The sequence below is a fragment of the Balaenoptera physalus genome, assembly GCF_965194825.1.
Source record: "Balaenoptera physalus genome assembly, contig: HAP1_SCAFFOLD_393, whole genome shotgun sequence".
Lineage (NCBI taxonomy): Eukaryota > Metazoa > Chordata > Mammalia > Artiodactyla > Balaenopteridae > Balaenoptera > Balaenoptera physalus.
The window spans coordinates 659909-684587 of NW_028126293.1; the positions used below are offsets into that span (position 1 = coordinate 659909).

Consider the following 24679-nt stretch of genomic DNA (forward strand, 5'->3'; position numbering starts at 1 on the left):
GTAGGAAGCAGAAGATTCCAGGAGACATTCTACAAATGAAGGACTCTAAACCCTGTGGGTGGATAAGGAATTCTGGAAGGAAGGTATCCTCACCCAAGGAGAGCAGGTTCCTATACTTCTCTAACATCACATCCCTGTACAATTCCCATTGATCTTGGTCCAGGCATTCTCACTCCTCTTGAGAGAAATCTATGGCCACATCCTGGAATGTCAGCAGTCCCTGAAATTAAAAGTACACATGCCATGTGGCCAAGGGAAGAATTCATAATGTGACCCAAGAAGAAAACAGCAAGTTAAGAGAACTGGTTTTAATTTAGAAGACTGTCTTCAATTATCCACTAAGATATATATATATATATATATATATATATATATATATATATATATATATATATATATGTGTGTGTGTGTGTGTGTGTATATATATATATATATATATATATATATATATATATATTTACAAAGTAACTTTTTCTACCTTATTTCTAACTACCAGAAAAGAGTATGGCATGTGATCCACAAAACCAGTATAGAGACTATACTAATCTAGAAAAGAAATGATAAAATGATGGTATTTATATTACACTGGATAAAATGTGTGTATTTCTCATAGAGAAAAGACCTGTCGAGGTAGAAATGTACCTTTCAACTATTCATGGGTACACAAGTACACTGGGGAGATGGTAAAAGTGCAGATTGTGATTCAGTAGGTCCGGTGGGCCTGAGTTCTATTTTTTTAACAAGCTCATTTTTAACTAGTGATGCCACAGTCTCTGATTCATTAATCACAATTGTGAATAGAAGAGACATAATTAGAAAGGGAAAAATTCATATTTAATTTTGAACTTAAAGTGTTTTATGGATTTTACACCTTTAATAGAATAGTAAGCACAGCAGCAACAATCATTTGTGAATATTTACTATAGACCGTGTATCTTTCTAACTTTTTTGTGTAGGATTCCAGGAAAAAGGCCTGGGCTGCAGCCACAGTGGGCGTGGCCCCCAGGCCGGACCGCCCCTCCAGGTCCCCCGACAGGGCCCTGCGCTCCTGGCGGCTCCACCCCCGGCGCCCCACTCCCTCCCGGAAGGCCTCGGGGCAGAGCGGTCCCACCCCCTGCGCCCAGAACGGAGCCCGCGTTTCCTCAGAGCTGGAACTCCCGGCTTGGGGTCTCTTCCCTCCGCCGTCACGGAACTGCCCCGGAGCCCGAGGGGAGGGCGGCCTCACTGAGGCTGCCGGCTCTGGAGGGGCCCCGGCGGCCGAAGCCGTGACAGTCGCGGGGACGGCGGGCCGGGTAAGTGGGCGCCAACCCTCCGCCTGGTCCGGTGCCCGGGCGTCAGCGCAAGACCAGCTTCTGAGGGGCAGGGGTTCGCTGCCACCCGCCGCTGCTGTGCAGGAAGAGCGGCCCCCAGCGTCTGGTCCCCGGGAACTTCGGTCCCTCCTCTCGCCCCTGCCCTCGGCCTGGCTCGCGGGGCCTGGTGGGCGTGGGGAGGGGGTCGGCCTGAGCGTCCTGAGGGGAAACGGGGCAAGGGAGGCACAGGCTCCGGTTGGAGCGTCAGCGCCCCTCCTCCCAACTGCGGGGAAAGCGGCTGAAAACTCCTCCCGAGGCGCGCAGGCCCCTTGTTCAGCTGAGTCCCTCTGCGCTTCTTCCTCCCTGAGCTAAAGTACTGGGGGGAGGGGACAGGGCAGGGGACGAACGCAGGTAATGGGGACCATCAAAAGGTGATTGTTATCTAAGGAATACCAGCTCTCCCAAGGTGAGGAATGCGGCGCTTTTCTTTGCCTGGGCTCACTGAAATCCTTCCTTTGATATGCACCTCAGCTCTCTGGGGCTTGCATTCTGTATTTGCATATCCTGAGTGCCTCAGGGCCCACCGGCTCACATTGGAGGGCTGCAAGTGCTGACGACTGTGACATCCTTTTTTTACTGATATGGCAAGAAATATTCCATTTCTCACAGGCTTGAGGGGCAGACAGTGAAAAAGAGTTGGAGAATCTCACTCGGCATGTACTTTGGTTTACATATAGATAATGTTTATACTTAACTGTGCTAATAGAGGTTCTCAAGTCCAATCAACTTGTACTACTGCCCTCTATGTATCAATTTCATCAATATCATAAGATAAATGCCTATAGAATTGACTTAATCCATTTAAATAGGATAATGATTTTTAAAGGAAACATAATAGAAATATAACAACAAAACCTTTACCACTAAAGGCTGGGTCTGGAACAACCTAAATAAATGTTCTATTGTTAAAATATTGAAAGATGTATTCAATAGAAATATCAACAAAAATGACAAATAATAAGGGAAGCAGAATGTTGAAATGTTCTATCTTTATCATTAAAGTGGCAGAAAATCATTTATTAGTAGGCACTGAGGGCAGAGGATGCCTGATTTTATATCTTTTTCATATTTGTGCAGTTGTTTCAACAAGTAACTTAAAGAAAAGATGGAAAAACAAGGAGGTTTGTGCCTGAGATCATGTTGATGTGAAACCAGGGATGGCCACCTTGTGCCAGGTGAATTAAGTTTACCGGGCAGGTAGACCTCAGAGCTCCTGGGAAGCAAGGGTTGGAATTTTTCTGCTGGGTGCCCCTTAGGTTCTGTGACTTGATTGTGAGTCCTCTTTCGGGAAAGACCTGATCACAGGAAAAGGGTGGGAATAGAGTGATTTGGGGAGCATCTAACAGCATTCATCACAGCTCACGGCCTGAATGAATTTTAAAGAAACAGGAAAACAAATGCTTCTTATGGAATCAGAGAATGTGAGGGCTGGACAATCCCAGAAAATAAGGAACACCCATCCCATTTTCCAGATGAGAAAACAGAGGCCCAGCAACGTGAAATCCCTCACCCAAGTTGCACCCGTCTCTCCTCCCCACTACATGGTTCATGAAAGCAGGACTCTTCCTGTCTTGATCACTGCTGAACCCCAAAAAGGGTCAGGCATCTAGCAGCTGCTCCAAAAATTTTGGTTGACTGTAGGAACAATGCTATTTCTTTCTTTCTCACTCTTATTCAGGATTGTGCCAAGAACTCCCCAGGTTGCAATGTAATTCGATAAATGTAAATATTAATTGAGTTTTGTTGTGATGAGGACTTAGGCTTTGAAGGTAACAGACTTGGTTCAGATCTTGGTTCTGCCATTCAATAGCTGTTTGGCTTTGGGAAAATTACTAAACCTCTCTGAGATTATTTCCTCCTTTGTAAAGTGGGGATAAATCTATCTGAGCCAGCAGAGCACCTGCATCAGAGATGTGCACTAAGTATTGGTCTTTCTCACTCTCCTACGCCATCTCTCTGTTCTTCCCAGAGAAGTTGTACAGAAGGATATAGTACTTTTTGAAAATAGTTAACTAATTAATTAATTAATTTGTTTTTTGCTGCGTTGGGTCTTCGTTGCTATGCGCAGGCTTTCTCTAGTTGCGGCAAGCGGGGGCTACTCTTTGTTGTGGTGCGCGGGCTTCTCATTGCGGTGGCTTCTCTTGCTGCACTTGTTGTGGAGCACCGGTTCTGGCACGCGGGCTTCAGTGGTTGTAGCCTGCAGGCTCAGTAGTTGTGGCGCATGGGCTTAGCTGCTCCGCGGCATGTGGGGTCTTCTCTGACCAGGGCTCGAACCCATGTCCCCTGCCTTGGCAGGCAGATTCTTAACCACTGTGCCACCAGGGAAGTCCGATATAGTACTTTTTGAAGAGGGGTTTTAATTTATTTCAGATTGTGTACATTTTTCTTGTAGAAAAAATTATTCCACTATAGAAACATAAACACGCAAAACCACTCCAAATGCAGTATTCTATGTGTTAGATATTATCAGTCACATTTTATAAATAATTGGGCAAATGCCAAAGCACTAGGTACTGGGGAGTAAGAAGACTCAAATCTGGGGTGCCCCCCACCTCAATTTCAAGAGCAGGGTGTGCTTTTCAAATCCATGTTTCATCTGGTCTTTGTTTCTCATCCATCCTCTGTGTCTGCTTTTCTCAAGAAGGCTCAAATCCTCGGCTTTCACACCCTCCCGGCTGGCTGTGCCCCAGCTCCCGGCCTGGAACCTCTGCGTGCCTGGGTGTGCCTGCTCGCCCTGTGCATCACCAGCTTTGCCAGGGAGCTGCTGTATCGTGCACTGCTTGCTGTACCCAGAGCAGCTGGACCCTTCTGGTACATGAAGTGCACCCTCCTCACCACGTGTGCAGCCCATCCCCTTACCTTATATCCTGCCTCTAAGCCAGGCTTGGGGGTGAGTACAGTGTGCATTCAGCTGTGTGAGGTGCTGGGATCAAAGTGAAGTTCCCAACTTTTGAAGTTGCAGGCTTGAGGGGCACACAGTGATTTAAAGTCGGGTCACCTGACTTAAAGGGGGGACTGATTGATTTAAAGCCAAGGCAGCTGACTTAAAGCCTGCGTCCCTCAGCTGCAGGATGAGACCAGCTTTGGCGGTGCACGGGTTCGCTCCAAGCCAGCACTGCTGTTCAGGAAGAGCTTCCAGCAGCGCCTTAGTGCAGGGGGACTTGGTCCGTGGTCTTGCCCCTGCCCTCAGAGGGGGGCCACCTGCTCTTCTGGAGAATCAGGGAGGGGGAAGTGCAGAGTCCCGGCTGGAGTTGCGGCACCCCTTGTCTGGATAATGTAGAAAGGCTGATTTTTATGCTTTAAAAGATTTTACATCACAAAGAAACTAGAAATGGCTAGCAGAACTTACTCAAATCAATTTTACATAGAGACTTTGATATTAAATTTGTATACTAAAATGGGTTTATCCAAATTTTCTCTTTCTTTTTGAGTGAATATTTGTAACATATTTTTGTAGATAATAATTTATCCTAGATATACAAAATTGTGAGAATGGGTACCATTTTGTACGACTTAAATGATTTCTTTTAAATGAATAGATTGTACACTTTAAATGCCAATGTTGTGTCTTACACGTTGTGTTTTAATTCCTTGATTTCCAAAACTTCTTTATTTAATTGATTTCTATTTAATAATCTGTCTCCCCTTTATTGTTTCTTACTTTATATTTTATTGATCTATAGTTAATTTACATTATTATATTAGTTTCAGAGGTACAACATAGTGATTCATAAATGTTTAGGTTCTTCTCCATTTATAGTTATTATAAAAGAGTGGCTGTATTCCCCATGCTATACAGTACACCACTGTAGATTATTGATTTTATACACAGTGGATTGTACCTCAAAACCTCCTCCCACTATTTTGCTCCTCCAGCCTATGTCTCCCTGCTGGTAACCACTAGTCTGTTTTTTAATCTGTGAGTCTGTTTTTTTGTTGTTGTTGTTGTATTCAATTTTTTAGATGCCACGTGTAAGTGATAACATGCCATGCTTGTTTTCTCATAACATACCATGCTTGTTTTCTCTGCGGCTTATTTTACTAAGCATAATACCCTCCAAGTCCATCCATGTTCTTGCAAATGGCAAAATTTCATTTTTTGCTGAAGTCATCATAAAAAATCTTTTTTATACACTAACCTATTGATCAACCCTTAGTTTGACTCTATATCTTGGCTATGACAAATAACACTGTTATGAACATTGGTGTGCAGTTATTTTTTTGAAATAGTGTTTTTGTTTTCTTCTGATATACCCAAGAGTGAAATTGCTGGATATTATGGTAGTTCTATTTTTAGTTTTTTGTGGAACCTCCATTCTGCTTTCCACAGTAGCTGCACTACTTCACATTCACATCAGGAGTGTACAAGAGTTTCCCTTTCTCCACATCCTCACTAACCTTTGTTATTTGTGACCTTTTTGATGACAGCCATTCTGACAAGACTGAGGTGATATATCTCATAGTTTTGATTAGCATTTTACTGCCGATTAGCTATGTTTAGCATCTTTGTGAGTTCTGGCTCTTTATCTGTATTTTTTCCGTGGAAAAATGTCTATTTAGGTCTTCTCATTTTTTTAAAAAAAAAGATTTGGGGTGTTTTTTTGATATTGAGTTGTATGTGCTGTTTCTGTAGTTTAGATGAGAACCCTTGCTTGGTCATCTTTTTGGTGTTAACCTCTTATCATGTGCAAATATTGTCTCTCCTTCAGCAGGTTGTCTTTTCATTTTGTCTTTGATTTCCTTTGCTGTGGAAAATCTTTTAAGTTTAGTGAAGTCCCATTTGTTTATTTTTGCTTTTGTTTCATTTGCCTTAGTAGACTGAACCTAAAACTGTTGCTATCATTTATGTTGAAGAATGTTCTATATTTTCCTCTAGGGGTTTTATGGTTTCTGGTCCTACATTTAGGTGTTTATTCAGTTTTGCATTTATTTTATATATGGTGTGTTAAAATAATCTAATTTTATTCTTTTCCATGTAGCTGACCAGTTTTCCTAGTACCACTTATTGAAGAGACAGTTTTTTCTCCATATTGCCTGCTTTGTCATAAATCAATTAAATATAAGTATGTGGGCTTATTTCTGGGATCTCTATTCTATTCCAGTGATCTTTGTGTCTGTTTTTGCTCCGGTACGATTCTCTCTGATTACTGTCGCTTTGCAGTATAGTCTGAAGTCAAGGTGCGTGATGCCTCCAGCTGTGTTCTTTCTCAAGATTGTTTGGCTATTTGGGGTCTTTGTGTTCCTATACAAATTTTAAAATGACTTTTTCAAGTTCTGTGCAAATGCTTTGGTATTCTGATAGGGATTGCATTAAATCTGTAGATTGTCTTTGGGAGTATGGTTATTTTAAGAGTATTAATTCTTCCAGTCCATGCACATGCTATGTTTTTCCATCTTTTTGTGTTGCCTTCAACTTCTTTCACCAATGGCTGATAGATTTCTGAGCACATGTCTTTTACCTGCTTAGGTGTGTTTATTCCTAGGTATCTGATTCTTTTTGATGTGATTGCATATGGTATAGTTTTCTTAATTTTTCTGACAGCTTTGAGTTTTCTTTTTTCTTCTTTTTCTAATTCCTTCAGGTGTAATGTTAGGTTGTTTACTTGATATTTTTCTTGTTTCCTAAGAATAAGCTTGTGTCACTATAACTTCCTCCCGTGAACTGCGTTGGCTGTGTCCCATAGATTTTGGATCATTGTGTGTTCATTTTCATTTGTCTTGGGTATTTTTAGAATCCCTCTTTAATTTCTTCAGTGTTCCTTTCTTCCCCTTTTATTCCCTTCATCTGTGATGTGAGGACTATCTTTAATATTATGTTTGGATTTCTTTCAGTTTTGTGTATGTGTGTGTGTGTGTGTGTGTGTGTGTGTGTGTGATTATTTAAGTTGCTGAGCTCTTAATTTCACATGGACACTACCAAGCCTGCATTGTTACTCTCCTCCCCCACAGTTACTGAATTTGACCTTATATTTTACACCTACTTCTTTTGTGTGTCCCTTAACTTCTTTTTGTGAATATAGATGATGTTATTACTGTTTTCTTTCATCCTTCCTATTAGCTGTGTACATGGTTGATTTACTACCTTTGTAGAATATTTGCCTTAACCAATGAGGTTTTTCCTTTAGTAAGTTTCCTTTCCTAATTTTTATGTTTCAGTCGTGGCCTTTTCTTTTTCACTTAGAAAAGCCCCTTTAAGATTTCTCATAAAGCTGGTTTGGCGATGCTGACCTCTTTTAGTTTTTCTTCTCTGTAAAACTTTAGATCTCACCATCAGATCTGAAGGAGAGCCTTGCTGGGTAGAGTATTTTTGGTTATGGGCTTTTCCCTTTCATGACTTTAAATATACCTTGCCACTCCCTTCTGGCATGCAGAGGTTATTCTGAAAAGTCAGCTGATAACTTCATGCAAGTTCCCATGTTTGTAACTGGTTGCTTTTCCTTTGCTCCTTTTAATAGTGTCTTTTTATCTTTATTTTTTTTCCATTTGAATTACAGTGAGTCTTGGTGTGGTCCTCTTTGGGTTGATCCTGTTTTGGCCTTACTGTGTTTACTGGACTTGGATGTCTGTTTTCTTTCCCAGGTTATGGAAGTTTTCAGCTCTTATGTCTTCAGGTATGTTCTACACTGCTTTCTCTTCCCTTTTTGCTTCTGGGACCAGTATAATGCAAATATTAGTACACTTGATGTTGTTTCACAAGTCTGTTCAACTTTCCTCATTTCATTTTAATCTATTGTTTTACCGTTCATCTTCAGTGATTGCCAGTACTCTGTCCTTCAGTTTTCTGATTCATTCCTCTGTATCATTTAGTCTACAGTAGTTTCCTTTTAGTGTATTTTTCATTTCAGTTATTGCATTCCTCATCTCTGTTTTGTTGTTCTTTAATGGTCTAACTCTTTTTTTAAAACTTCTAACTTCTTGCTCTGGTCGTCCATTTTTCTCCTGAGTTCTTTGATCATCTTTACAGTCATTACCTTGAACTCTTTCTTGAGTAGATTGGCTGTCTCCACTTCACTTAGATCTTCTTCTGAGTTCTTATCTTGTTCCTTCATTTGGATCGTGTTTCTGTATCACCTCATTTTTCTTAACTTGCTGTTTTTATTGCTATGTGTGTAGTAGGTTGGTTACATTTCCTGACCTTGGAGAAGTGGCCTTTTGTAGGAGAGGTCCTATGTGTCCCAGCAGCCCACTGTCCCCTGGTCACTAGAACTATATATTCTAGGTGTACCCCCTATGTGGGCTGCTTGGGCTCTTCTGCTGTGGCGGGCTGACTACTGTGGGTGGTCTGGTAGACTTGGCTGCCCCCAGACTGCTTGTTTGCCAGGCTCTGCCTTGTATGGAGGCTGTCTGTGCTGCTTGGTGAGACTAAATCATAAGGCAGCTGGCTGCACAGCTCTGGGGGACACCAAATCTAGTGCTGGTTCACTTATGGGTAGAACTGCAGTCCAGGTGATATCAGGGCTAGTGCCCAGTCACTGGTTCTGGGGCTATGCTGGCTACTGGGAGGAAGAGACAGGTTCTGCGTTCTGGCTGCAGGGCCCAGGAGTCGCAGAGTTGGTGTTGGATCACTGTTCCTGACACAGCTCTCTGCAGGGTCGGGGGTATCCCTAATCTTGTGTTGGCATTCTGATGGGCAGGGTAAGGTCCCAGCTGAGTCCATGGCTGCTTCTGGCCCACAAGTGAGTGTTCTGGTCACACAGGCTGCTGGGCTGTGGTATTCCTGGAGCAGGTGTGTGCCTCTTGGTGTACGAGGCTAATCCCAATGCTCGAGCAGGTTTGCTGTTGGGTAGGTCCAAGCTCCATCCAGTCCCTGTGCAGTTGTCACCTGCCGATGGTGAGGCTGACTCCAAGGCCAGAGCAGGCTCACGTGTCAAAGGGGCCGGGGACTCCGGGGCTGGTGCCTGTCCACTGAGGTGTGGAGGCTGGTCCTGGGGCTTTTGGTGGCTGGGCCCATGTCCAGGGGCAGCTGTGCATTGAGAGGGTCTGAAGGCAGCCTGTTCGCTGGTGGGTGGGGCTGTGCCCCTGCTCAGTTAGTTGCTTGGCCTGCGGCATCCTAGTACTTGTGTCTATAGTCTGGTGGAAATGGGTGGGGCTCAGTCCTGAGGCCGATAAGCTAGAGGGAGGATTCTGAAATTATGCTTGCTGGTACCAGCGTCCACGAGGTAGAAGGAGCTACCCCGAATGGCTGCTGCCAGTGTCTCTGTCCCTGAGGCTGTGCTGTAGTTGCCTCTTGCCTCTCTGGGAGACTCTCCAAGATCAGGAGGTAGGTGTGACCCGGGATCCTTTCAAATGACTGCTTCTGTTCTGACTCTCGGATCATGTGGGATTTTGTGAGCATCTTTTAAGAGTGGAATCTCTATTTCCCACAACCCTCTGGCTCTCTGGAAAATAAGCACTACTGGTCTTCAAAGCCCAACTTTCTAGGAATTCTTCTTTCCAGAACAGGACCCCTGGGCTTGTGAGCCTGATGTTGGCTTCATACCCCTTGCTACCTGGGAGCACCTCTGAAATTGTAATTATTCTCCCATTTGTGGGCCACCCACTTGGTGGTATGGGTCTTGACTCTATTGAGATTTTGCCCTTCCTTCCTGTCTTGTCGAGGTGCCTTCCTTATGTCTTTAGCTGTAAAACATCTTTTACGGCAGGTCCCAGCGTTTTTCATCAATTGCTGTTCTGTAAACTGTTGTGACGTTGGTATGCCCATGAGAGGCATCAAGCTCTGGGTCTTTGAATGCTACCATCTTGGACAATCTGTCCACTTCATTCTTAAATCATATTATTTAATTTTTCTTAGTATCTTATTTGATTAGCGACAGTTTGAAATTTATTATCACTCATGTTTGCTTCGCCTGTTTAAAGAAATTGAATAGTGCATTCATTCAGTTTGAAATGAAGGTAGTGACCTGTGAATTTCCATACCTCAAAAATCAAGGATAGGACAAAAGCCTTTTCTACCTGTGTTACCCTCAAACTCTGCACCCCACCCCAGCCTGGGGATTAACCTCTTGCACCCATGCTCACCTTCTGTTTTTGGACCGTTAACCATCATTGCATCTGTATGTGTGTTGACAAAGTGAACTCTAGTCTTTGCAGTTTTTGTGTTTTGTTTTTTGGTTTAGGGAACAGTCCTACTATGAATGTACATTTACTGGTCTGCTGAAGTTCATATATAAACCTGTCAAGCACATTACCAGAATTGGAATTGCTTGTATATACACTTTGATAAATTTTAGAGACAATGGTACAACAGAAGTAAATTGTATTTCAAATCCCACAACATTTTCACACAATGAAAACCCTTTCCTGTTTAATATATTTGTGTGTAGTTTATCTTTATGCCCATACTATATTTCCCAGAGATGGGTAAGTGTTATGTTTCTTGCTGGCACATTTACCGTATTGTTCAAAGTCAGGCGTTTAGTGGTTTTAGCATGATCCTATTTCCATGAACTCGCAAATACAAGCTCTTCTCTCACACTGTCTTTTACTCCCTGCTGTTTTATATTGCCCTCCTAATTCTCAGTCCTGGTCTTCCTTTATGTTCTTCATCAACCTGGAGAGGTTATACTATTTTCTCCCTTATTCAAGATCAATAGAATAGAATAGAACACCCAGAAATAAACTCTGATATATAGCCAAATGATTTTTGTCAAGTTGCCAAGACTTTTCAAAGTAGAAAGGATAGTATTTTCAATAAATGGTGCTGAGAAGTCTTGTGGTCAACATGCAAAAGAAGGAAGATGGACCCTTACCTGACATCATATGCAAAAATTAATGAAAACGTATCAAGAAACTAAATATAAGACCTAATAAAATAAAAATTCTTAGAAGAAGACACAGGACAAGAGCTTCACGACATTGGATTTGGCAGTGTTTTCCTCAATATGAAACGAAGGAACAACAAAGGTACAGCTAACAAAAAAGTAAACAATTTGCAGTACATAATTTTTTTTTAAAATGTGTATCAAAGAAATGTAAACAGAATAAAATGGCAACCCACAAGATGGGAGAAAATATTTGAAAGCCATCTATCTGACAAGAGATTTCTATTCAGAATATACAGAGAACTCCTACAACTGAACAAAAAGCAAACACCCTGATTCAAAAATGGATAAAAGACTTGAATAGATGGTTCTTCAAAAAGATGTACAAATGACTAAGCACTTGAATAGATGCTCCATATCACTAAATGCATGTTTATATATTTTTGTGCGTGCATACACACACAAGCACACACACACATACACAAGCAGAAAACAAGTATTGGTGAGGATGTGAGGGAGTTGGAACCATTGTGCTATGTCAGAGGGAATGTAGAATGATACAGCTGCTTTGCAGAAGAGTATGGCAATTTTTCAGATATTGAAAAATAGAATTGCTACATGATCCAGGAATTTTACTATGAGGTATACCCAAAGGAATTGAAATCAGGGTCTTAAAGAAATATTTGTACTCCAGTGTTTAGAGCAGTAATAATCACAGTAGCTAAAATATGAAAGCAACCTAAGTGTTCATCCACTAGTTCCTGGATAAGCAAAGTGTGGTATACCAATATAATCCAATATTATTCAGTCTTAAGAAGGAAAAGATCTAGGAATGTGCTACAACATGGATGAATCTTGAGGAAATTTAGCTACCAAAAATGCCATTTTTGTGACTTTTAGTGAGTCATAACAATACAACTACTTATTTCAATTATATGGGGTACTTAGTGTAGTCAAAACCATAGAAATTAGGAGGGTAATGATGTTTTTCAGGTGGTTATGGAACAAAAAGGAAAGTTATGTTTAAAGGATACAGAGTTACAGTTTTAAAACGTAGAAAAGAATTAGAAAGATAAATGGTGATGTTGATCGCCCAATAATATGAATGTATTTAATATCACTGAACGGTGCACTTTATACTAATTAACATGTTATATTTTATGTTATTTGATTTTACCAACATACAAAATTGGGAAAGAATGTAATATCAGGAAAGGGAGTGGACCTGGGATAGAGCAGAGAGTAATCAGAAGGGTGAGACACTGCATATATTGAAGAAGAAGAGCTGAGAGTCTTCATTAGCCAGAAGAGGCTTTATAAAAAAAAAATTACTCTGAGAGTGTATTAAATAGATATCTATGGGTGCACTGCTATCTCCCATGGGTTATCTTAAAGAGTCTTTAATAAAGTCCATAAGGCTTGCTGAGGTTTTTTTAAAAACTGGATTCCCTAGGAGATAGAGGGTGGTACTTAAGTCTATGTCTAGGTTGACAGATTTTGCAGGGAAGACTAACTTGAGTACAGTGAAGGTCCTGAGAGTGTAAGTACATGGAAATTAGAAAAAAAATAATAAAGGGAATTAGGAAAACTTTGGACTTCGAAGGTCATGTAGTATTACTGAGTCAGACCTGAGTTTTCTAAGGCGTTATATACACAGTTGCTATTTGGATTACTTGTTGATAAAGGTAAGTGGAAAAACTAGAGTCGTTCCCAAGTGTAGGTAAGATATAATGAGAGGATGGAGGTGGAAAGTAGGGAGGCCCAGAGAGAAGTGGGAAGGTCATATTGGGCCAAGATGGTGGTAATATCCAGCAGAACAGATGGCAGGACAGACTATGGATTCATCTCTTTTATTTCGCCTCCCCCCCCCTCATCCTTAATAATTCTTTGGGAATATTTCATGGCTCTGTGATGCAGGTACAGAATTCGAGTGAGGAGACTACACCCTCAGTGTCCAGCTGTCTGAGTCCTCAGTGTGCTTCAAATGATGGAGAACTATTGCTTCTTTATGAGAAGGGTTAGTACCTCGTAGCTAAGCTTAAGCTGGAGCTTATGCAATATTGATTCCATTTTATATATACTGTTGGCATGGAGGTTCCTCCTCCTCTTTTCTTGACCATTATGAAGTGAATCTATATTTCTCAATATTTGGGTATATCAGGTAAATACATTAAGTAAAGGAATCTTATATATTGCTCCCTGCATAGTTTGCTCTTTCTTATTTCTCTTTTACCTTTACTAAATTAGCACAGGGAGAGACCTTGAAATGTTCTAATCAGGAGAGATTAGAACATCATATTTCTAGAGAGGTTGGTTGGACAGAGCAGGGGTCCCAGTGAGAATCCCAGCTTCTGTTTCTACTTGGAAGTGTACCTGTATAGAGTAGAGGGCTCCAGGAAATATCCTAGACTATTCCAATGTCCCTGCAGGAGATCATTAAGAGAGGCAGGATCTGGTACCAGATCAGTGTACTATGACATGTTTGTCAGTCATCTGATGTGAGATTCTCAGAGCCAATCCCTTATGGTAGGGCTGAGTGCAGAGTGATGAAGACACTGTGAAAGCCTTTGATTGCATGTTAAAGATGAAGCTCTGATTTCGGGGAGAATTTTCTTACCTGACTGAATGTCACCCTTTTGTGGGGATGAGATTCTGTGCTTTTCCTCTGTTGATGACCACTGACTGAAAATCATTAGAGGATCATGTCTAGAAAGCATTCTTTATTTAATTTCTTAAAGAAGAAAACATAGAAAACATTTTTATCCACTTTCAAATTGAGGATCAGGGGAATGACATCAGTGAAAATGTCAGAGTAGGGAGCTCTGGCTTGTGTCCATCCCCAGAAACACTGACATACGTGGTACAACCTGTCAAAATGATCTTATCAACACATGTAAGTTTTCTTTTCACCCTGTAGATTTCTCTTTCATTGAAACTTTACTTACTACAGGATGTGGAGAATAAACAAGAAGTAGAAACTGTATTTCCTGATGAGAGAATCACTAAGTCACATTAGCTGTTCTGAGCTCTGTCTTACTCATCGTGACTCTAATTAAAACAAACAAACAAACAAAACACTTTTGTTTTGTAAGTCAGTTCTGACATTTCCTCGTTAAAGACAAGGTAACAGATACAGACTTAGATCTACCAGAATTGAGCAAACTTTTGATTGTGCCTGTGTTGAATATATGAGCATGACCTGCTACAAAACTTCATTACACTTATTGCCACAAATGACAGATTTCCTTTTTCCACTCCTGATATATTGCATGTAAGGAATGCATAGGTCACTAAGCCGAGCTGGTCACACGTGAACTCTGCCACATGGATTACTGCGTGTTTTCCTGCTGGAAGACCACACATTCTCGAGTATCATGCCTGCAGAGTATCTGGGCTCCTCTTTTTCCTGGATAAAGTTTAGATAATCACCTAATTTTATGAGAAATATATAAATTGGATCTGCATATTCTTCAGGTTTTTATTTATCCATTCTCTTTCAAGTCCTAAGTGCAAATATTAAAGTGATTTCCAAGAGGGTGGTAAATAAGACAGCTACGTTTATGCTCCAAAATTAACAATAAATCATAATACAATTGTAAATGCATTAATGTGTGATTAATATGTAGATACTTATGTAAATGCAATTTTAGTAATGCTTTGTGGAGAGCTTCAGAATCTAGGTATTAAAAAAAAAGGAAGAAGGAGTTCTCGAAACTCTCAGGGAATTATAGAGAAGTCTTTGTGTCTATAAATATCACTCTGAAATAATGCATTTTCTCCTAAATAAACTAGGCATAAAATTGTAGGAAAAAAACTTCATGAAATGAAAGAGCATGTGAGATGGCCATACAAGAAAAAGAATATTCTCAGAGAATAATGAACAGTGTGGAGTTCAGCAGAAGGGTCATGCAGATTCAGAGAGTAAAACTTTGGGGAGCTTAATTATGAGTTCCTCATACTTCATCTTTGGAGACACGGTAGTCATTGGAAATATGATGTTATAAGATGACGTTAACATACTTAAATACTTTCGTTTAGAAATGACCACTTAGAACCAGAATAAATGAAAGAGAACACAAAATTATGTTTTTGTTGATTTTTAAAGACCTCAGGTGAGTGCTGATAATTTAAAAATACATGATGTCTTTCACTGCAAAGTAAAGGAGGTGTTACAGTGGAGGATTACTGGACTGAATGTCAATATTATGACATAGTATGAGTGTGTTTCGTGTTTGGTAATTGCAATCATTGTTGCTTTTGTTGTGGTCATCCATTTACAATGCTTGTTGTCAGTTGATTTATCTCTTGCAAAAATAAAATCCAGTGTGTCTGTGTGTGAAAAAAATACATGATGTCTTGACTAAAGTTGTATGGAATTTGAGATCTGGAAAAAAGCATTTCTTTTCTGTAATGCTAGGATGCTAATTGGACATTTTTGCAAGAAAGAGATTTCAGGATGCAAATCTCGTGTCTCTAAGATGGGAAGTCATTTCATGGCGTAACATTCTATTAAACTTGTGTGAGTGGAGAAATATTTCTTTGGAAGGAAGAGGTCAGTCACAAATCCCTTTTTAATAAAGTTACTGGTTTATAGTATACCGAATGAGCAAAATGGCTATTTCTGAACTTTAGAAAAAAATAATATGGTTTTTCTGCATTTATATTATGAAGCTGATGTAGAATATCAAAAATTCTTTATTTTGAAAAACAATGTAATCAATTTGACATAATTCATATATATTGAACCTGTGGTACACACACACAATAAAACTTACATTCAAAAAATTTTTTGCACTAAAGAAATATCTTCAAGTGTAGTTGATTTACAATGCTGTGGGTTTTTAAAATACATGTTTATTGGAGTATAATTGCTTTATAACATTGTATTCGTTTCTGCTTTACAACAAAGTGAATCAGCTATATGTATACGTATATTCCCCATATCCCCCCCTCTTGAGCCTCCCTCCCACACTCCCTATCCCACCCCTCTGGGGGACATAAAGCACCGAGCTGATCTCCCTGTACTATGCGGCAGCTTACCACTAGCTATTTTACATTTGGTAGTGTATATATGTCAGTGCTACTCTCTCACTACGCCCCTGTCTCCCCTTCCCCCCTGTGTCCTTAAGTCCATTCTCTACATCTGTGTCTTTATTCCTGCCCTGTCACTAGGTTCGTCAGTACCATTTTTCAAGATTCCATATATATGTGTTAGCGTACGGTATTTGTTTTTCTCTTTCTGACTTACTTCACTCTGTATGACAGACTCTAGGTCCAACCACCTCACTACAAATAACTCAATTTTATTCCTTTTTATGGCTGAGTAATACTCCATTGTGTATATGTGCCACGTCTTCTTTATATATTCATCTGTCGATGGACATTTAGGTTGCATCTATGTCCTGGCTATTGTAAATAGTGCTACAGTGAACATTGTGGTACATGTATCTTTTTGAATTATGGTTTTCTCTGGGTATATGCCCAGTAGTGGAATTGCTGGGTCATATGGTACTATTTTTAGCTTTTAAGGAATCTACATACTGTTCTCCATAATGGCTGTATCCATTTACATTCCCACCAACAGTGCAGGAGGGTTCCCTTTTCTCCACACCCTATCCAGCCTTTATGCATTGTTTTATTAATTTCTTTCTTTTAACTTTTTTTTAAATTTTTGTATTTATTTTTGGCTGTGTTGGGTCTTCGTTTCTGTGTGAGGGCTTTCTCTAGATGCAGCAAGCGGGGGCCACTCTTCATCGCGGTGCACAGGCCTCTTCACTATCACGGCCTCTCTTGTTGCGGAGCACAGGCTCCAGACGCGCAGGCTCAGTAGTTGTGGCTCACGGGCCTAGCTGCTCCGTGGCATGTGGGATCTTCCCAGACCAGGGCTCAAACCCGTATCCCCTGCATTGGCAGGCAGATTCTCAACCACTGCGCCACCAGGGAAGCCCTCCTTCATTTCTTTTTCATTTATTTCTGATTTCATCTTTATTATTTCTTTCCTTTTGCTAACTTTGGGGTTTTTTTAAATTATTCTTTCTTTAATTGCTTTAGGTGTAAGTTTAGGTCATTTATTTGAGATTTTTCTTTTTTCTTGAGGTAGGATTGTATTACTATAAACTTCCCTCTAAGAACTGCTTTTGCTGCATCCCTTAGATTCTGGGTCATTGTGTTTTCATTGTCACTTGTTTCTAGGTATTTTTTAATTTCCTCTTTGATTTCTTCAGTGATCTCTGGTTATTAAGTAGTGTATTGTTCAGCGTCTATGTGTTTGTATTTTTTTTTTACAGATTTTTTTCCTGTAATTCATATCTAGTCTGATAGCGTTGTGGTCGGAGAAGATACATGATACAATTTCAATTTTCTTAAATTCACCAAGGCTTGATTTGTGACCCAAGATAAGATCTATCCTGCAGGATGTTCCATGCACACTTGAGAAGAAAGTGTATTCTGTTGTTTTTGGATGGAATGTCCTATAAATATCAATTAAGTCCATCTTGTTTAATGTATCATTTAAAGCTTGTGTTTCCTTATTTATTTTCCTTTTGGATGAATTGTCCATTGGTGAAAGTAGGGTGTTAAAGTCCCCCACTATGATTGTGTTACTGTCAATTTCCCCTTTTGTGGCCGTTAGCATTTGCCTTATGTACTGAGGTGCTCCTTTGTTGGGTGCATAAATATTTACAATTGTTATATCTTCTTTGTGGATTGATCCCTTCATCATTTTGTAGTGTCCTTCTTTGTTTCTTGTAAGAGTCTTTATTTTAAAGTCTATTTTGTCTGATATGAGAATTGCTACTCCAACTTTCTTTTGATTTACATTTGCATGGAATGTTTTTCCATCAACACACTTTCAGTCTGTATGTGTCCCTAGGTCTGAAGTGGGTCTCTTGTAGACAGCATATATACGGGTCTTGTTTTTGTGTCCAGTCAGCCAGTCTATGTCTTTTGGTTGGAACGTTTAATCCATTTCATTTAAGGTAATTATCGATATGTATTTTCCTATTACCATTTTCTTCATTGTTTTGGGTTTGTTATTGTAGGTCTTTTCCTTCTCTTGTGGTTCCTGCCTAGAGAAGTTCCCTTAGCGTTTGTTGTAAAGCTGATTATGTGGTGCTGCATTTTCTTAGCTTTTGCTTGTCTGTAAAGGTTTTAATTTCTCTGTCAAATCTGAATGAGATCCTTGCTGGGTAGAGTAATCTTGGTTGTAGGTTTTTTCCCTTTCATCACTTTAAATATGTCCTGCCACACCCTTCTGGCTTGCAGAGTTTCTGCTGCAAGATCAGCTGTTAACCTAATGGTGATTCCCTTGTATGGTATTTGTTGCTTTTCCCTTGCTGCTTTTAATGTTTTTTCTTTGTATTTAATTTTTGATAGTTTGAATAATATGGGTCTTGGCGTGATTCTCCTTGGATTTATCCATTATGGGACTCTCTGTGCTTCCTGGAATTTATTGACTATTTCATTTCCCATATTAGGGAAGTTTCCAACTATAATATCTTCAAATGTTTTCTCAGTCTCTTTCTTTTTCACTTCTTCTTCTGGAACCACTATAGTTCGAATGTTGGTGTGTTTAATGTTGTCCCAGAGGTCTCTGAGACTGTCCTCAATTCTTTTCATTCATTTTTCTTTATGCTGCTCTGTGGTAGTTATTTCCACTATTTTTTCTTCCAGGTCACTTACCCGCTCTTCTGCCTCAGTTATTCTGCTATTGATTCCTTCTACAGAATTTTAAATTTCATTTATTGTGTTGTTCATCATTGTTTGTTTGCTCTTTAGCTCTTCTAGATCCTTGTTAAAGGTTTCTTGTATGTTCTCCATTCTATTTCCAAGATTTTGGATCATCTTTACTATCATTACTCTGAATTCTTTTTCAGGTAGACTGTCTATTTCCTCTTCATTTGTTTGGCCTACTGGGTTTTTACCTTGCTCGTTCATGTGCCGCATATTTCTCTGTCTTTTCATTTTGCTTAATTTACTGTGTTTGGGGTCTCCTTCTCTCAGACTGCAGGTTCGTAGTTCCTGTTGTTCTTGGTGTCTGCCCCCAGGGTTGGTTCAGTGGGTTGTGTAGGCTTCCTGGTAGAAAGGACTGGTGCCTCTGTTCTGATGGATGAGGCTGGATCTTGTCTTTCTTCTGTACAGGACCGTGTCCGGTGGTGTGTCCTGTGATGTCTGTAAACTTACTATGATTTTAGGCAGCCTCTCTGATAATGGGTGGGTTTGTGTTCCTGTCTTGCTAGTTGCGGCTATGATGCAGCCGACCCCTAATGGGCCTATACCCTAAGAAGACCAGAAACGGAAAGGCACACACAGGCAAACAGGCACTGCAGCAATATTTACAATAGCGAAGCCATGCAAGCAAACAAAATGTCCATCAACAGATAAATGGACAAAGAAGAAGTGGTATACGTACCGAATGAAATAGTAGCCTCGGGAAAAAAATGAAAAATGCCATTTTCAGGACTACACATGAGCCTAAAATAATCATATTACGTAAAGTAAGTCAAAAGGGAATGACAAATATCCTATGATACCATTTATACATCTTATCTTAAGATTGCTACCAATGACCATATTTCCACAGAAAAAGACACTCACAGACTTATCAGACAAACTAATGCTTAACCAAAATGAAACATGGGAGGATGGATACATGAGGATTATGGGGGTAGGACACATATAATGATGTATGTTAAATGTATATAAACATATAACATATAAACTATATGAATTATATAATCACCAATACATATAAAATATATTATGACAAAACACCTACCAAATACCAAGGGAGGTCTACTCAAAATTCTGTAATAATATACATGGTAACAGGATCCGAAGATGAACAGACATATGTATGAATCATTGACCAGATTCTGTACAGCCAGACAATCAAAACACTCTAATCAAATTTCCTCCGATAAGAAATATAAAGTAAATTTAAAAAACGAACCTAAGTAAGGAGACATAAACTTATAGGGGCTTGTCCCAGCACATTCCACTCTAATTTATAACCCAGGAACACAACATGCAGGAAGACCCTGTTGGCCTAGTAACAAGAGTTGAGAACGTAACAATGCTGCGGCCTTGTGGCTGTTTCCCAAAACAGCAGCTTTAAACCCAGTGCTAATGGTCAATTAATAGTCACAAGGACTGCACGGCTGTAAATGACACCTGCCCTCAGAAAATGCCCTGGGGTAGGGAATAGGCAAAAAAATTCAACACATGACAAATTTTTTAAGAAGTCAATGTGAAGAGAGAAGTTGTACTCACATTTTTAAAACAAAGGAAAAGAAAACAAAAGGCATGCCTAAAGCTCAGTATAAGGAATTATTAGATGCATTCAAATCCAACGTCCACAAAGGTTTCAGCTCACACCAGTCAAATGACCATCAGAAAAACGTCTACAAACTATAAATGCGGAAGAGGTTTTAGAGAACTGTGTACTTTCTAGCTGCTGGTGGGATGTAAAGTGGTAACAGCACTAATGAAAACTGAAAGGAGCTGCTTTAAAAGGTAAAAATTGAGCTACCATATGATGCGGCTGATCCCCTAATGGGCCTATACCCTAAGAAGACCAGAATCGGAAAGGCACAGAGAGGCAAACACGCATTGCAGCAATACTGAAATAGCCAAGACACAGAAGCAAAAAAAAGTCCATAAACAGATGAATGGAGAAAGAAGTGGTATATGTACAGAATGGAATATTGGCTGCGAAAAAATAAAAGAATGGCATATGCAGCACCACAGATGAGCCTAGAGATGATCACACAACGTGAAATAAGTCAGAATGCGTAAGACAAATGTCCTATGATATCACTTATGGTATCTGAAAATTCATAAAAATAAACATATATCCATAGAGAAAGACAATCTCAGATTCAGAAGACAAACTTATGGCTATGCCAATGAAAAGGTGTGAGGAATGGATAAATTAGGATATTGGGGTTAACAAACATATACTAAGACATATAAACTATATCATCCCCAAAGACCTATGGAATACCAAGAGTGGTCTACTCAACACTTTGTAATAACCTACATGGAAAAGGACACAAAGATCAATAGATATATGTATATCTGTTCATGAACAAGATTCTGTACACCTAGAACAAAAGACATATTTCAATCAAATTTGCTCTGATAAAAATTAAAACTTAAAGACACAAACAAGAATTAAGGAGGCTAAAACTTATGGGGGTTTGTCCTGACACATTCCACTCTAATCTGCAACCTAAAAGCACAACTTGCAGCAAGTTTCTGTTTCCCTAGCAAGCAGAGTTGGCAACGTAGAAATGCTGCCACCCTAAGGCCGTTTCCTCAAACAGCAGCTTTGAATCCACTGCTAATGGTCATTAATATTCACAAGGACTGCAGGGCTGTAAATGACTCATGCCCTCAAAAACTGTCCTGGGGTAGGGAATGGCCAAACAAATCCAAATGCGGCAAACTTTTCAAGAAGGCAAATTGAAATTGTAAGTTTAGCTGAATCGTAAAAAAAATGAAAAGGACATTGATAAACACAAAATATCAGGAATTATTAGACGCATGCAAATCCAATCTACACAAAGGTATCACCTCACACCAGTCAGAATGACCATCAGCAAAAGTCAACAAACGATAGATGTTGAAGAAGTTGTGGAGAATAGCGTAACCTCTCAGTCTAAGTGGGATGTAAGCTGGTAACAGCCAATAATAGGAACAGAATGGCAGTGCGTTTAAAGGTAAAAATTGAGTCACCATATGATCCGGAAGGCCCACTATTGGGCCTGTCACCTGTGAAAGCCAGAATCAGAAAGACACAGGATGGAAAATCGTGTATTGCAGCAGTATTTACAATAGCCAAGACATGGAAGCAACAAAAATGTCCATCATCAGATGAGTGGACGAAAAAGTGGTCCATGTACACAATGCAATATTAGACACAGAAAAGAATGAAACAATGCCGTTTGCAGCACCATAGATGTGGCTACAGATAATCACACAACTTGAAGTAAGTCAGAAAGCGAGAGACACATATCCTATGATATCACGTAGAGGTGTTACCTAAAAATTGATAGGAATGAACCTATTTCCACAGAGAAGGACACTCACGTGTTCAGAAAACAAGCTTGTGGTTAACCAAATGGAAAGGTGTGAGGAATGTATAACGGAGGATATTGGGTTTAACAGACATATGATAATACTTATAAAATATATAATCATCAGACAAACCGAATACCAAGAGAGGTCTATACAACATTCTGTAATAACCTATATGGAACAGGATCCAAACATGAAAAGGTATATGAATCAATGAAAGAGATTCTGTACACCTAGAACAAACACAACATTGCAATCAAATTTGCTCTGAGAAAAATGAAAATTAAACTGAGAATACCAACAACAAATAAGTAGACATAGTTTTTGGGGGGTTGTCCTGGCACATTCCACTCTACTCTACAACCTACAAACAGGACTTCCAGGAAGGCTCTGTTGCCCTAGTAACCAGAGTTGGGAATATAGAAATGCTGTCCCCTTGTGGCCGTTGCCTGCAACAGCAGCTTTAAACGCAGAACTAATGGTCATGTGATATTCACAATTACTACAGGGCTGTAAACGACACCTGCCCTCAAAAAATGTCCTGGTGCAGGTAATGGCCACAGGAATTCACAGAACATGGCACATTTTTCAAGGAAACAATTGGAAGAGGTAAGTTTCTCTGTTTCACTTTAAAAAAAAGAAAGAAAACGGACGTAGGTAAAAGCTCAATATCGGGAATAATTAGATGCATGCAAATCCAAACTACAAAAAGGTATCACCACCCAACCCTCAAAATGCCATCAGTAAAAAGTCTACAAACAAATGCTGAAGGGGTTTTAGAGATCTGTGTACCCTGTAGTTGCTGGTGGGATGTAAACTGGTAACAGCCAGTAGTGAGAACAGAATGGAGGTGCGTTGAAAGGTAAAAATTGAACTACCATATGATCTAGTAGGCCCACTGCTGGGCCTAACCCCTGAGAAGACCAGAATCCAAAAGACACAGGCTGGCAATCCTGCACTGCATCAATATTTAGCATAGCCAAGACTTGGAAGTAACCAAAATGTCCATCAACAGATGAATGCACAAAGAAGAAGTGGTCCGTGTACACAATGGAATATTCGCCATGGAAAAGGATGAAACACTGCTCTTTGCAGCACCATAGATGAGCCTAGAGATAATCACAGAACATGAGGTAAGTCGGAAAGCAGACGACAAATAAACTGTGATATCACTCCTAGCTGTTACCTAACAACTGACACGTATGCACATATTTCCACAGAGAAAGACTCTCACAGACTTCGAAAACAAACTATGGTTATCTAAAAGGAAAGGTGGAAGGAATGGATGCATCATGATTAGGGTTACCATACGTATACAAATACATATTAAACACATGTATCAAAAAGACCGACCATATACTAAGGGAGGTCTACTGAACACTCCGTAATAATTTACACGGGGGCTTGCCTGGTGGCACCGTGGTAAAGAATCCGCCTGCCAATGCAGGGGACACAGGTTCGATCCCTGGTTCAGGAAGATCCCACATGCTGCAGAGCAACTAAGCCCGTGCCCCACAACTAATGAGCCTACGCTCTGGAGCCCATGAGCCATAGCTACTGAGCCCAGGCACCACAACTACTGAAGCCAGCACGCCTAGAGCCCGTGCTCCACAAGAGAAGCCACTGCAGTGAGAAGCCCGTGCACCGCAACGGAGAGTAGCCCCCGCTCACCGCAACTGGAGAAAGCCCACATGCAGCAACGAAGATCCAACTCAGCCAAAAATAAATAAATAAATAAAATAAATTTATTTAAAAACATAATAGTAATTTACATGGGAAGAGGCTCTGTACATGAATAGATATATATAATGTTCCATTGAACCTGATTGTGTACACTCAGAACAAACACTATCCTACGCATTACCCCAATTTTAAAAATTAAAACCACGAACAACAATTAATGAGACATAAAGTTATTGGGGTTTTCCCTGGCATATCCCATTCTAATTTACGACCTAGGAACACGACTTTCAGGAAGGCTCTGCTGCCCTAGTAACCAGATTTGGAAATGGAGAAATGCTGCCGCCTTGTGGCCGTTTCCCACAATAGCAGCTTTAAACACAGGGCTAATGGTCACTTGAGATTCACAGTAATTGTAGGGCCGTAAATGACACGTGTCCTCAAAAAATGTCCTGGGGTAGGTAATGGCCAAGAAAGTTCATAATATGGAAAATTTTTCAAGAAAACTGTTTGAAGAGGTAAGTTTTACTCACTCTGTTATTTTAAAAATAGAAGAACATGAATAAAAGCTCAATGTCAGGGATTATTGGTTGGACCCAAATCCAAACTACAAAAACATTTCGCCACCCAATAATCAAAATGCCATCTGTAAAAAGTCTACAAACAACGAATGCTGACGGGTTGGTGGAGAAATGCATACCCACTATGCTGCAGGTTGGATGTAAACTGGTAACAGCTAATCATGAGAACAGAATGGAGCTGCGTTTAAATCGTAAAAATTGAGCTACCATATGATGCGGCCGATCCCCT

The 24679-nt window shown here is 40.1% G+C and overlaps 1 long non-coding RNA gene across 1 annotated transcript; it reads left to right on the forward strand.

The window, feature by feature from the left end:
- The first annotated feature begins 1129 nt into the window (after nucleotides 1–1129).
- Nucleotides 1130–23410, forward strand: LOC309653500. The gene is made up of 3 exons (XR_014259228.1): nucleotides 1130–1292; nucleotides 2427–2524; nucleotides 23205–23410. It is a non-coding gene; the product is annotated as an uncharacterized lncRNA (long non-coding RNA).
- The last annotated feature ends 1269 nt before the right edge of the window (nucleotides 23411–24679 follow it).